Source organism: Juglans regia, chromosome 1, assembly GCF_001411555.2.
Source record: "Juglans regia cultivar Chandler chromosome 1, Walnut 2.0, whole genome shotgun sequence".
NCBI classification, from domain to species: domain Eukaryota; kingdom Viridiplantae; phylum Streptophyta; class Magnoliopsida; order Fagales; family Juglandaceae; genus Juglans; species Juglans regia.
Genome location: NC_049901.1, coordinates 22,842,335 through 22,854,700, shown reverse-complemented (window position 1 = coordinate 22,854,700; position 12,366 = coordinate 22,842,335). Strand labels below are relative to the sequence as shown.

Genomic DNA, 12,366 nt, shown 5'->3' with positions numbered 1-12,366 from the left:
GTTTCGTCAATTTGTAAATTTACTTTTATAAAAAATTTTTGTGACTAAAACTAAGGGAGATTTGGATACAAAAAACCTTTTAACTCGTCTAATCTCATTTGATCATTATAATTTTTTTAAATTCTCACACAAAATACAATACACAATTCACTTTTTCAAATTTTAAACAATAATAATAATAATAAAATAATATTATAACAATATTATATTTCAATTTCATCTCAACTCTATCACTATCCAAATTAAACCTCTCGAAAAGTATATAGTAGTTCTCATGTTTTCTTGTTCTCGAATATTGCTCTTACTGCAGATTTATGACATTCAAGTTCAAGCAATATCAGATTTTGTTATAGTTGTCGGTTTTACAATCAGGCAGACGCATGAATGCACAAATCACAAGTTTAGTCGTGTTTATATGAACGACACATCTATGTACGTACGTAAGATTTTCTTTCAAAACATTGTGATTTAAGATAAAAAATTTTTTATGATTCCAAGAAATTTACCATAATCATATTGGAAAATCATGAATTAATTATTTACTATATATAATCATATCAGATAATTAGATATGATCATCTTTAGTACATCTGGCTTTTTAAAATCATTTGATGGACCAATTCAATGCTAGGCATGCATAATTAAGCTGGGTCTTAAATGAAGAACAAGAGTCAAACCTCTGTCCTCTAGCAGAGGTTTGTGCTTTTGTTTTTTAGAATCCTTTTAATCGCTATGTATTCATTATCTATTTGATAGGCATACCAAAAAGTCAGAATCTTGGATTAAATTATCACAAAACTATTTGTTACTTTTTAACTTCAATCAGGATTTTCTCAATTGGAATGATAAATTACAAGCATTAATACTAAACTACACATGATAAAAGTTAAATCAATGAAATTTAATTTTGAAAACAAATAGTGTGGCGGTAGTCCAATCAAATTTCGGTTGTTGCCGCCGGTTGTCAGGTGCAGTTATCTTATTTAGTTTGAAGATAAATCTTATATCAATACTCCCCCTCAAGGTGAGTAGTGAATATTGTTGATGCCCAGCTTGCAATGCAAATTGGTAAATTGGACTGTCCCAAGTGGCTTGGTGAAGATGTCTTCCATATTGTGGTTGGAGGAAAATATAGGAGTTTTTTATTAGAATGTCACCTCTAAATATCTTCTCAAGCTCCATCAAGTAAATGACCTGAAAATGACGCTCAAATATTAATAGCCTGCCAATAAAACCATACAGACAACACTAAATATCCACCAATTGGTCACTAATGTAAAATTAATGACAAAAAATCTCATGAATGATGATGATAACAGTACGAGTTTTTAAAATCGAGAATCAGTTTTCAAGTGATGCATATACAGGCGGCATCTAGACAACCACAACTCCCATCCGCTTTGGCTGCTTCTCTCTTCCCAAAATTAGCCTTCAAATTCAATCTACTCAGAATTAAGACTATTCATCCAGGCCGGGTTTTTTCTCAGCCCGGTCCTCTGGTATTCATACCCGGGTACACTCGGTACCAGGATTTTTTTCACATTATCACTTCCACACGCAGAATTGAAATCCAAGTCCCACACACTTACAAATAAATAAAAAAACTGCCACCTAATTTCCTTGTGTGTTCAATCCGCAAACAGACTGCGTAGCATGTAAACCATTTAATGCAGTAAACTTGGGTTTATGGCCCAGGTTCCTGGGCTGAAACCCGAATGAACAGGCCTACTCAAAATGCAGTAAACCATTTAATCCTAATCGTAGCATGTAATCCAGTGCAGCCAATATTACACAAGGCGTCTTGCCACTCACTCAACTGCACAAAATTTTACCCAGTTTAAATTTGCATACTATCACCACCTTTCAAACCTTAAGACTAACAATGACAAGGACAATGCTTGCCTTACAAACTATTCACTTGTTTCATCACACGCTATTGAATTGTTCACCATCCTTTAGCATTGACGCATCAAAATTGTAACATCACTTATTTACCATCCATATTAACTGTTAGAAGCAAATCAAAGTACTATATATTTGTCAGCCTTTCCCATTCAAGGGTGCAATATATTAATTTAGATAGTTTAAAGAGCAAAATATAAAAGAAACAATAGTTTTAAGTTTAAGGAGGATTTGGATTGTCCAGAGTGGGTCCTACATCATTTATTAGGTATTTAATGTTGCCTGAGAAAGTCAGAAGAATAGCTATATAATAGTCACTAAGGTTAGGTTTGGATTGAGAAACACTCAACCCATCTCATCATTACAATTTTCAAAAATTCTCATATAAAGTACAATAAACAATTCAACATTTTCAAATTTCAAAACAATAATAATATTAAAAAATAATGTTCTAACAATATTTTATTCAATTTTTAACTTTCATCACAACTCACTATCCAAACCTAACCTAAATGCTACGTAACCCACCTTGTGTCTCTACCTCTCTTTATCTCTGGGCCCTATAGTTAGGAGATCTAAGAGATCTAATATTATTTGGGAATAAAAACTGTATTAGGATTAGGAAAAAGGAAAGGAAAGAAAAGAAAAGGAAATACTGCTAAAAAATATAGAAATTAAGGTAAAAAAACTCCAGACCAAATATTCGTGAGGTAAGAAAATAAATATATAGATCCCATATCCATTCAAGATGCAAAAATACTAACCATCGAAGAGATGGCCTTCCCAAATCCATTTTTTGCCACGGTTTCCTGGACCCACTTGACAAAAATAAAACAAAATAATGAAAAATAAGAAACAGAAATGGAATCCTAACAGCAAATACCTATGAAAAATCAAGAAAAAGCAAAGTTACAACAATCACTCATTTTTTTTTATCAGCTCACTCTCTTATCTTATAATTCCAAAGCAAATAAAATTTCTCATCAGAACTACTGATTTGTTATATCAGTAATTTTTTAAAGGAAAATAAAATAATAGGAACACAAACCGGTAGCCAAAACTAGACCTAAAAGCCAAGATTTAGCTGTGGAGACATTCATAGACCCCCCCCCCCCCCATATGCACACGAGGTCAATGCCCAACAAATTCTCCTGTTTAGATTATGTAATGTTTTTCTTTCTTTGACATCAAGCTGAAGGTTCTTCTCACCTTGACTACCACAAGGGACAACAATGATCCCTAAAAAGAAATAATTAGTTGAAGAAGAACAAAATTATCATAGGAAAAGATACTTACACAAGAAAGAAAGGGGATAAATATGTAGAATATCATAACTCCTTAGAATCAACTATACTTCAAATCAAATCTTTTACGAGAACAGCTTTTTGGAATCTTTTTCTTGGTTTGAAATTTGAATAGTTTGTCTTTAGGCAGTGAATGCTGTTTTTCAATCTATAATAATACTTATGCATAAAATAAAAACAGTCCAAAGTTCAAATCCAACTTTTAAATGCTTCCTGCCCTAGTCTGTAATTTGTCTTCTAAGCCAAAGCTCTATGCTCTCTCTCTCTAGATAATTATGTTAGTATTTTGGACTATCTCATGAGTCTCCACTTCACTTTTAACGCTGCTTCTCGCCGGAAATAAATGTTTCTTATCTTCTAGCTTAATTTCTCTTCCTTTCTTATCTTCGTTTTGGGTTTTCATTTTTTCTTTCTACTTATCTCTGCAGTTTGGAGGCTGTGGCAGGATGAGTAATGCGTCTAGATTATTGGTGGAAGCCAAAACGTTTGCTTTCTTCAGGAAGGGTGTTAAACCTTTTCTGCATTACTGAAAAACGTAGGAAACTATCAAAGTTTCTTTATCTTAATAGAGGGATTTTGACATGAGTGGTTGATATGGTGGAGGGTTATACAAGATGAAAGGTTTTATGGGACAAATAGGGAGAGCAATCGTCTCTTGCTATTTCAATCACATCAGTGAAGTGCACAAAAAATATGCAAAAGTGATTGTATGTAGTAAACACTTGTGCGATTGACTGAACATGGTTCCGGCACGGGGATTATTGTTATACCAGAAGGAAGGAAAGGGAGTGGTTACGGCGTAGGACAATAATCACTTACAAATAAAATGAAGTGAGAATATAACACATACAAGTTAACACTTACATATGTCACAAAATTATTGTGCATTCAAAACATTATTAGACTTGCAATTCCATAAATTATGTTCTTTCTATTCTCTAGTAGACTAGAGTTTTGAGCCAACTTTACATACCCGCAAATTCGTCAACCCATTCTCCAAGAGTTTTTTTATCAACAAATAATTCTTTCATTGTTCTCGGTCAAATCTTATAATTAAAACATGTTTAGCTATTTGTTCGCTATTAGGATTTTGTAGCCCTTCACAAATATTATGTCATATAATGGGAAGGAAAAAAAAATGAAATTGTTCAAATATCAATGAAGTTTTCTATGAGAATTTTGACTATAACACATGGTATAGGATAAAAGCTAGGAGAGTAGGACTAACAAACAAAGAATATATTCCAAATACATTTATATATTTAAGGGTCAAACCAAATCTATAATACTTCCTAGACTCTTTAGGCGAGCTTGGATTTGTTTTGTTTGAAAAAAAACTTCTATTGTTAAATATAACTAATCACGACAAGTAATATTTGTTATGTAAAAATCAATCGACTTTCATATAAATACTCGGCCCAAATGGAGAAGCCTACCTACTAACTACATTAGTATTGTTATGAAAATTATAAATTAGTTATACTTCTATGTATTTCATAAATTCTCTATGCACGTTAATTGAAACAACTAAAAGATGCTTCTTAGCCATCTTAAGAAGTTTGGATTCATTTTGAAAATTTATCCTTATTATATCAGCAATATACACAACACTCATTTTCTAAAAGAAAAAATATTAAAATCAATTTTCTATTACATGTATGTTCGAAAAATATTATAGAGAAAAATATATGTAATTCGAATATATAATCTCTTCTTTAATTTTGAATTGCATGAAAACTTCGTCTTTGAAAGGATAATACTTCTACTTTTTAATTTTATTGCATTGAATCCACTCAAATACTCACTTAAAATTATAGTTGTAAGGTAGCATCTGATCTGCTTTGCAACAATCAATGAGCTACTGGATAGAAAATTCTAATAAATTTTCTTCCGGATGCTTAATTTCCATTCTAGCAATAATAGCATTAACAACTACAACTGTCCAATAACAATTTGAAAAAAAGAAGCTAATAATAAAATAGTCAAGACTTTAAGTTTACTGTTTGACAAAACATGCAATAACTTCAAACAAAAAGAATATTATATAATTGTCCAACTTGTGAGCCCGCTTGTAAAAAATACTACTACATCATATCAGTACTACTATTTTAAGCATCACCGTGTAATTTTGAAAAAATGACTTATTTTAAACATCATATAATATTACATTTGATATGAAATTTAAAAAATAATACATTTTTTCTAAATTACACATGGCATTGTGCTTTTGAAAATTTAATTCATTAGTATGTATATATATGTAATATATATGCATCCAAGTGGGATCACAAGTTGGTCGTTTGTTCACTTCATCTTAACTATTCATTCATTTTGTTTGAAATTATTAATGTATGTTTTGACAAATAGTAAACATATTATCTTAACTATTTTATTATTAACTTCTTTTTTTTTTCAGATTATTGTTGAGCAATTGTAGTTGTCAATATTATTTCTGCTACAATGAAAATCAAGCATCCGAAAGAAGATCTATCAGAACTTTCCTTCTAGGAGCTTATTGATTGCTGCAAAACAAATCTGACATTACCTTACGACTATTATTTAAAGAGAGCATTTTAGTATATTCAATGCAATGGAATTAAAAAGAAGGATTATCCTTTCAAAAACTAAGTTTCGTTGCAATCCAAAAATGAAGAGATTATATATTTGAAATATATTTATTTTTCTCTATAATATTTTCAAGTATACATACAACAGAAAATTAATTTCAATATTTTCTTTTCTACTAGAAAAAGAGTGCTGTATATATTGCTGATATAATAATGATAAATCTTCAAAACGAATCAGAACTTCTTGATATAATTAACAAACAACCTGTAGCTGGTTCGATTAACATGCATAAAAAATTTATGAAATACAAAAAAATAAATATAACTAACTTCTAACTTTCATAATAATACTGATGTAGTAGCTAGATTTGTCCATTTGGGCAAAGTATCATATAAATGTAGATTGACATTTACATAAATATTATATGTTATGATTAGTTATATATAACAATAGAAGTTTTTCTTCCAAAAAAACAAAGTCAAACTCACCTAAAGAGGAAGAATTATTGATTTGGTTTAACCATTAATGATATAAATGTATGTAAAATTAATAGAAGGTAGTCATTGTTTGTTAATCAAAATATTTTCTTACCTTTTATTTTGTGACATGTGCTATAGTCAAAATTTTTATAGAAATTTTCATTGAAATTTTAAAAATTTTAATTTTTTTTTCTTCTCATTTATGAAGAATCATAAAATCTTAATAGTGAACGAGTAACTAAACATGTTATTTTAATTATAAGATTTAGCCAAGAACAAGGAAAAAATTATTGATTGATAAAAAAAACTCATGGAGAACGGGATGAGAATTGACGAGTATGGAAATGTGGCTCAAACCTCTGGTTTACCAAAGAATATAAAAGTGGTGATAAATGTGGGATTGTAGTGTAGTTTATAGAATTTTCCAAAATATAATAACATATGAAATTATGTAAATATGTAGCTTAAGCACATGTGAGATAGTTCCAGTGGGTTTTGTATTGAATATTTTGGATTTGACTAATCTCTTGGGTTGTAGAGCATTCACAATGGCCTATGTAAAATACATTTTTCTGTAAAATATAAAGAAAGTTGATAAAAAAAACCCTTCCAATGGACTTTGTATTTTGATCTTTATTTTACATTTTCCTATAGTAATCCTCTAGAAGTATAGAATACTATTCATAACTCTAAAACATTTTTAATTATTTTCTCTCCTTTGCAAATTCATTGATAGTTAGAAAAAATATTTGAAATGAATAAAATATATTAAAAAAAGAATATTTAAATGATATAGAGTAAAAATAGATAAACTGATGTATGGCCTAGTGTAAAAGTCAGCATATAAAATAGAAAAAGTGAGTTTTGGTGATGTATTTTGAAGGATATGATAAAGGAACCAATGAGAATGCTCTAAGGTCTCATCATTACCTTTGAGATATCTGGTCTTCCTTTAGACACTCCTCATAAATCTTTGATGATTTGAAATAGGGAAATTGAGAAGATTGAGAAGAGGTTGGCTAGTTGGAAAATGATATATTTATCTAAAGGGGGAAGAATTACTTTGATTAGAAATGTGTTTTCTAATCTTCTAACGTATTTCCTTTCTATTCTTCCTTGGCTTGTATGGGCGGCCAATAGAATTGAGAGGATTTTTTGGAATCTTAGGGCAATAATGGGGAGGAAAGAGTTTCTCTTGGCAAGTTGGAACAAATTTTGCTCACCATTTTCTTATGGAGGATTGGGGGTTCGAAATTTGAGGCTTTTCAACAAAGCTCTACTTGAGAAATAGCTATAGCGGTATCACATTAACAATGACGCGCTATGGAGAAATATTATTGATGTTAAATATGGGAGGATGTGGGGGAGTAGGTGTTCTAACGAAGTTAGAAGTGTGTATGGGGCGGGTTTGTGGAAGTCTATTCGGATGGATTGGAGCCAAAGTGTCAATCATTTTAAATACAAGGCGGGTGATGGGACAAAGATTAATTTTTGACATGATATTTAGTATGAGGATACAGGGCTCTTAAGAATGTTTATCCTTCCCTCTTTAAGATTGCAAGAGATTACAAAGCTGATTCCTTTACTTTTTTTATCGGTATGATTCCTTTACATTTTTAAACAACAATCTCCAAAGGAATGTAAATTTTATTAGAGATGTACATGATTAGGAAGTGAATGTCCTTTTTTTTTTTTTTTTGAAGTTTTAATAATATGAAGATTGTTTAGGGAAGGGAGGATAGTTTGCTGTGGATTCACATTGGAAATTTCATATTTTCGGTTAGTTCCTTTTATAAGGCGTTAACTTGTCATTGTGTCAATAAATTCCCTTCGAAGTGCATTTGGAGATCTAAGGTGTGTAGTAAGGTTGCATAATTCTGCTTGTTGGCGTTCCTTAAAATTTTGACAACGAAATTTTATTTACCACGGATATTGTGAGAAAGCGTGGATTATTTGTTGTGGATTGGCGTTTCGTGTAAGAAAGATGGTGAATCTGTTGACCATCTATTTCTTCATTGTGAGGTGGCTAAGACTTCGTGGGATGAAAGTTTTGGTAGGAAGGGTATTGCTTGGGCATTGCCTAAGCAAGTGATGGATTTGTTATTGCTGTTGGCAAGGATTTATGGGGAGTCATTGCATTGTTTCCATATGGAAGATGATCCCTTCATATTTGATTTGATGCTTATGGTTGGAAAGGAATGGATGGTACTTTGAAGATAGAGAGATTGGATAAAGTGTTTTTTATAGTACTTTGTGTATTTGGGATAAGGCTCTGGTATTGATTGAATGAAGATAATCTTCATGATTTGCTTTTAGCCTATTCTATATCCTAGCTTGTATTTAGGTATTTTTTCTTGTATACTTCCTCCTTTCTCTCCTTATAATCATAAGGGTGCACGCATTACTCTACTTGTACAGTAGAAAAAAAAATCATGTATCATCATCGTTATTGCTATTGAAAGTGTCCCACATCTAATACCACATAAGAAGCCTGTGAAAAATTCTTAAGACTTCCCTTCCAAGTGATCCTAGGGTTACCATCCATGTAAACTTCATATAATCATCTCTATAGCACGACAATTTTAACAAAACTAAAATAAAGAAAATACGAGGAAATATTGACTCAGCATTTCCAAAAAAAACACCAACTGCGAAGCGACGGGTGTATTCGTCAATTGCAAGATGCACATATTCTTCGTACACAATGTACAATGTACTCATTACAATCATTAAGGTCTCTTACATGCAGAGGCGAAACTAGACTTCGCTCATTACAAAATCACATACGCAGTCATTACCAGTGGTGTAACAAAGGAAGTCAGAGTGTGCGGATGGTTCGTAGGGGAGACCATGGTGCACACCGTAATAAAATGAATATTTTTTGTTTATAAAATGCAATTTTGGTGTGAATGAGTTATCTGTAAATTTTCTTGTAAAGGGAAAGGAAAAAGTAAATTTTGGAAAATCATTTTATGCTTGTCCTGTGTGTGGTTGTCTTTTTCAATGTTTGTATTTCTTGGTTGTTGATCTGTGGATTTATTTGCTGAGATTGCGAAATCGTGTTGTGAGGTCCCCACTTACGGTTACACTACGCAGAACTATAGACTTTGATGCAGAGGATAGGTGCAAACTTTGAGAATCGACTCCGCCTAATGAGTGAAGACCTAGGTACCTTTCCCTTTTATGTAGTGTTGATTGGCGTTTTCCTTTTAGTTGGTTGGATGACTGTATTATTTTATGTCGGTGTTTGGGAGTCTTGGTGACTTATGGTTTATTTTGTTGGGTGATGTAATTTTTATTTAATTTAATTTCTGGTACTGTAGCATTTCAGTCTGCACTTTTTATTTTTCCGTTGCTTTATAATTGCACAATTATACATTGCTTGCTTGCACACACTTGCTTTCATAATGTGCTTGGGGTGTGTCACTTGAGCAGTCAGCACTTTGAGGGCGCCACAGATTTAGAAATATTACATAGGTCTCGATCAAGCCTGCTGTCGCCTGGCAACAGCCCAGGAGACATCACTCTATTTTACATGCTCCTGAGTGATCAAATGAACTCCACCAAGATAATGGCTCATCTTGACTTGGGGTCGTGATACACACGCACCCACAAAATTCTCATTTTTGTTATAACACCAAAATCACAATTTTTCTAGTATCACAGCACAATCAAGAAACATAGCACATTTAATAAAATAATAGCAAGTAAATGACATTAAGAATGCATATGTATGATAGATAGTTATTGGAAGACACGGCATATTACAGTAAAATAACACACAAATATATATCATTCCCATCACTCCACCCGGCCCAAGGCCGACATTCATCAACTACAACATTATTATATCCCAACACTCCACCAGCCTCCGGCCACTTTCATTTACATCCATACTGCATACATAATTTAGTGACAGTGTTCCACATTAGTAATTCAAAGAGTCGGGAATTTACTTACAACGCGAAAGGCCAAAATTCTGGAGGATCGAGCGCGCTGACTAAAGCATCCCGCAAGTGAGTGAGTGCGTCTGTCATGTTGTGGCGGCTGTAGGGGCGGAGCACAGTGGCAAGGACGGATCTGGGTGAAATAAAGGGCCTACGACTGGGAAAATTCTAATGGGTGGCAGATCAGTCGCGATAAAGGATGGAGGTGGGAGGTTTCGCGGCGGAGGGAGGCGGTTGGTGGCGGAGCGGAACCCCAAAAAGGGGATCTACACTCGGGTTGGGTGAATCTGGGAGGAGAAGGGGCCGAACAAAGAGGAGAATGTGAGGGGGAGGTCGGATGACCACGAGGGAGCGGCCAACTGCGGCGGGCCTCGGCGTCGCACGGCGGGGACCTAGGTAGAATTTCTAAACCCACGGGCAGAAGCAACAGAGAGAGATTGAGAGATTTTAAGGGAGGGAGAGGGTACGACTGAAAGAGAGGAACACAGAAAGACGAAAGACTGAGGCGTCAGTGCACGGCGATGCAGCTGAGTTTCATGGCAACTATAGTCAGAATTGTGGAGAATGACGCAGTAAGAACCATGAAGAATGACGTGTAGCCAGGCACGGCAGCTAGCGGCAAAACACAAAGAAGAGAGAGAAACCGGCAAGGAGAAGAGGAGGCGTCGTTTAGGGCTCCTCGTGGTCGCTATGCGAAACAGGGGAGGGAAGTGGGGGTACCGTGAGATAGAAAGGGAGTTGGGGTGCGACTTGCGGTGGTTGTTGGTCACGATGCGGTGGTTGATGGCGGCGACGTCTAGACTGAGGGAAGAGAGGATGCGAGACAGAGGGAGAGTGAGAGAGACAGACCTACGGTAAGAAGGGCATGACAGAGAGAGCGGCATCTGCTGGGGCTTGAGGTTGTTCGGTGATGAGCAGCGGCGGCGCATCACAGCGACGAAGGTGGCAGCGGAGTGATTGCTGGAACAACACCGCGACAGGGAATCTCGCAAGAGTTAGAAGGTGACCGAGAGAGAGAGACGAAGCCTTACGGGTGGCTGCCTGAGACATCGCCGATGACAGTGGTGTGGGGCGCGGCTACGGCGGAGAGGGAAGATGGCTGAAAGATAGAGAGGTGAGGGGGAGGGGGCTGTGCGTCGCAGAAGGGGTGAGCGAGGAAGAGAAAAAGAATTTAGGTTCCCGGCACAAGCGGCACCGTTTAGTGGGAAGTCCTGGGCCTTGTTTGCTCTTTCCTCAACTGGGCTCCCACACGGGCCCAGCCCTCAGCACTACCGCACAGCCAACAACACTAATGAGAAAAATCTAGCCATGGCTTCACATGGGCTGGTTTCACAAAATCCGGTCCTACCCGGTTCTGGCCAGATATCAAACCCGGGTTTCGTATTTTGAACTTGAAAAAATCTTTAGCCTTAAGTAAAAAAAAGAAAAACATTAGATTTTTTTTTGTTTTACATGCATTTAGTTAAAAAGATAATTAGTTTATTCTAGTTTTATTTTTTTTATATAAAATTTAGTTTTTCAATTTAATATGATTTTTTTATTATAGATAATATTCAATGCATTAGTATTATGGTATTCAATATGACCTCATGAAAAAACTTTAATAAATTAAAAGCTTTTATATATATAAAAAAACTATATTTTTTCTTGAGAAAATTTTAATAAAATACAAGCTTTTAAATAAAAAAAAAATGATTTTCAACCTTAATTTTTTCTTGAAAAAAATCTAATAACATATAGTTTTTTCTTTTAAAATAAAAAAAGCCGGATACAAATTGGAACCTAGATTTTCAGATTTCAAAAATTTGATTTCATCCTGATTTCAGCCTAGGTTATAACCTTGGCAAATCTGGGCCAAGTTACTTTATGGAATTTTTATTGCTAATCAAACAAAGTTATACATCAGAATCAAGATTACAATACTTATCAACCAAAATCAAATTGGAAATAGAATCGGGTCGATCTTCAATCCAACAAGTTGAGCCCTCTGATCTTAGTGCCATCTTTGCTAAGGTTTGTGCTACTTGATTCCCTTCTCTATATGTAAATGCAATGTTCTAGTCCTTTGCTTGCTTCAGAACTTGCTTGATGTAACTCTTTGAAATCCTAACTCTTGACACAACTCCACTGCCTTCTTCATTGCTAAATTCTCAATCGGATTCAGAC

The 12,366-nt window shown here is 34.3% G+C and overlaps 1 long non-coding RNA gene across 1 annotated transcript; it reads right to left on the bottom strand.

The window, feature by feature from the left end:
- Window positions 1-828: 828 nt before the first annotated feature.
- Window positions 829-11,375, bottom strand: LOC108986640. The gene is made up of 3 exons (XR_001995395.2): window positions 10,214-11,375; window positions 2,667-2,720; window positions 829-1,194 (listed from the first exon to the last, which is right to left on the bottom strand). It is a non-coding gene; the product is annotated as an uncharacterized LOC108986640 (long non-coding RNA).
- Window positions 11,376-12,366: the final 991 nt, after the last annotated feature.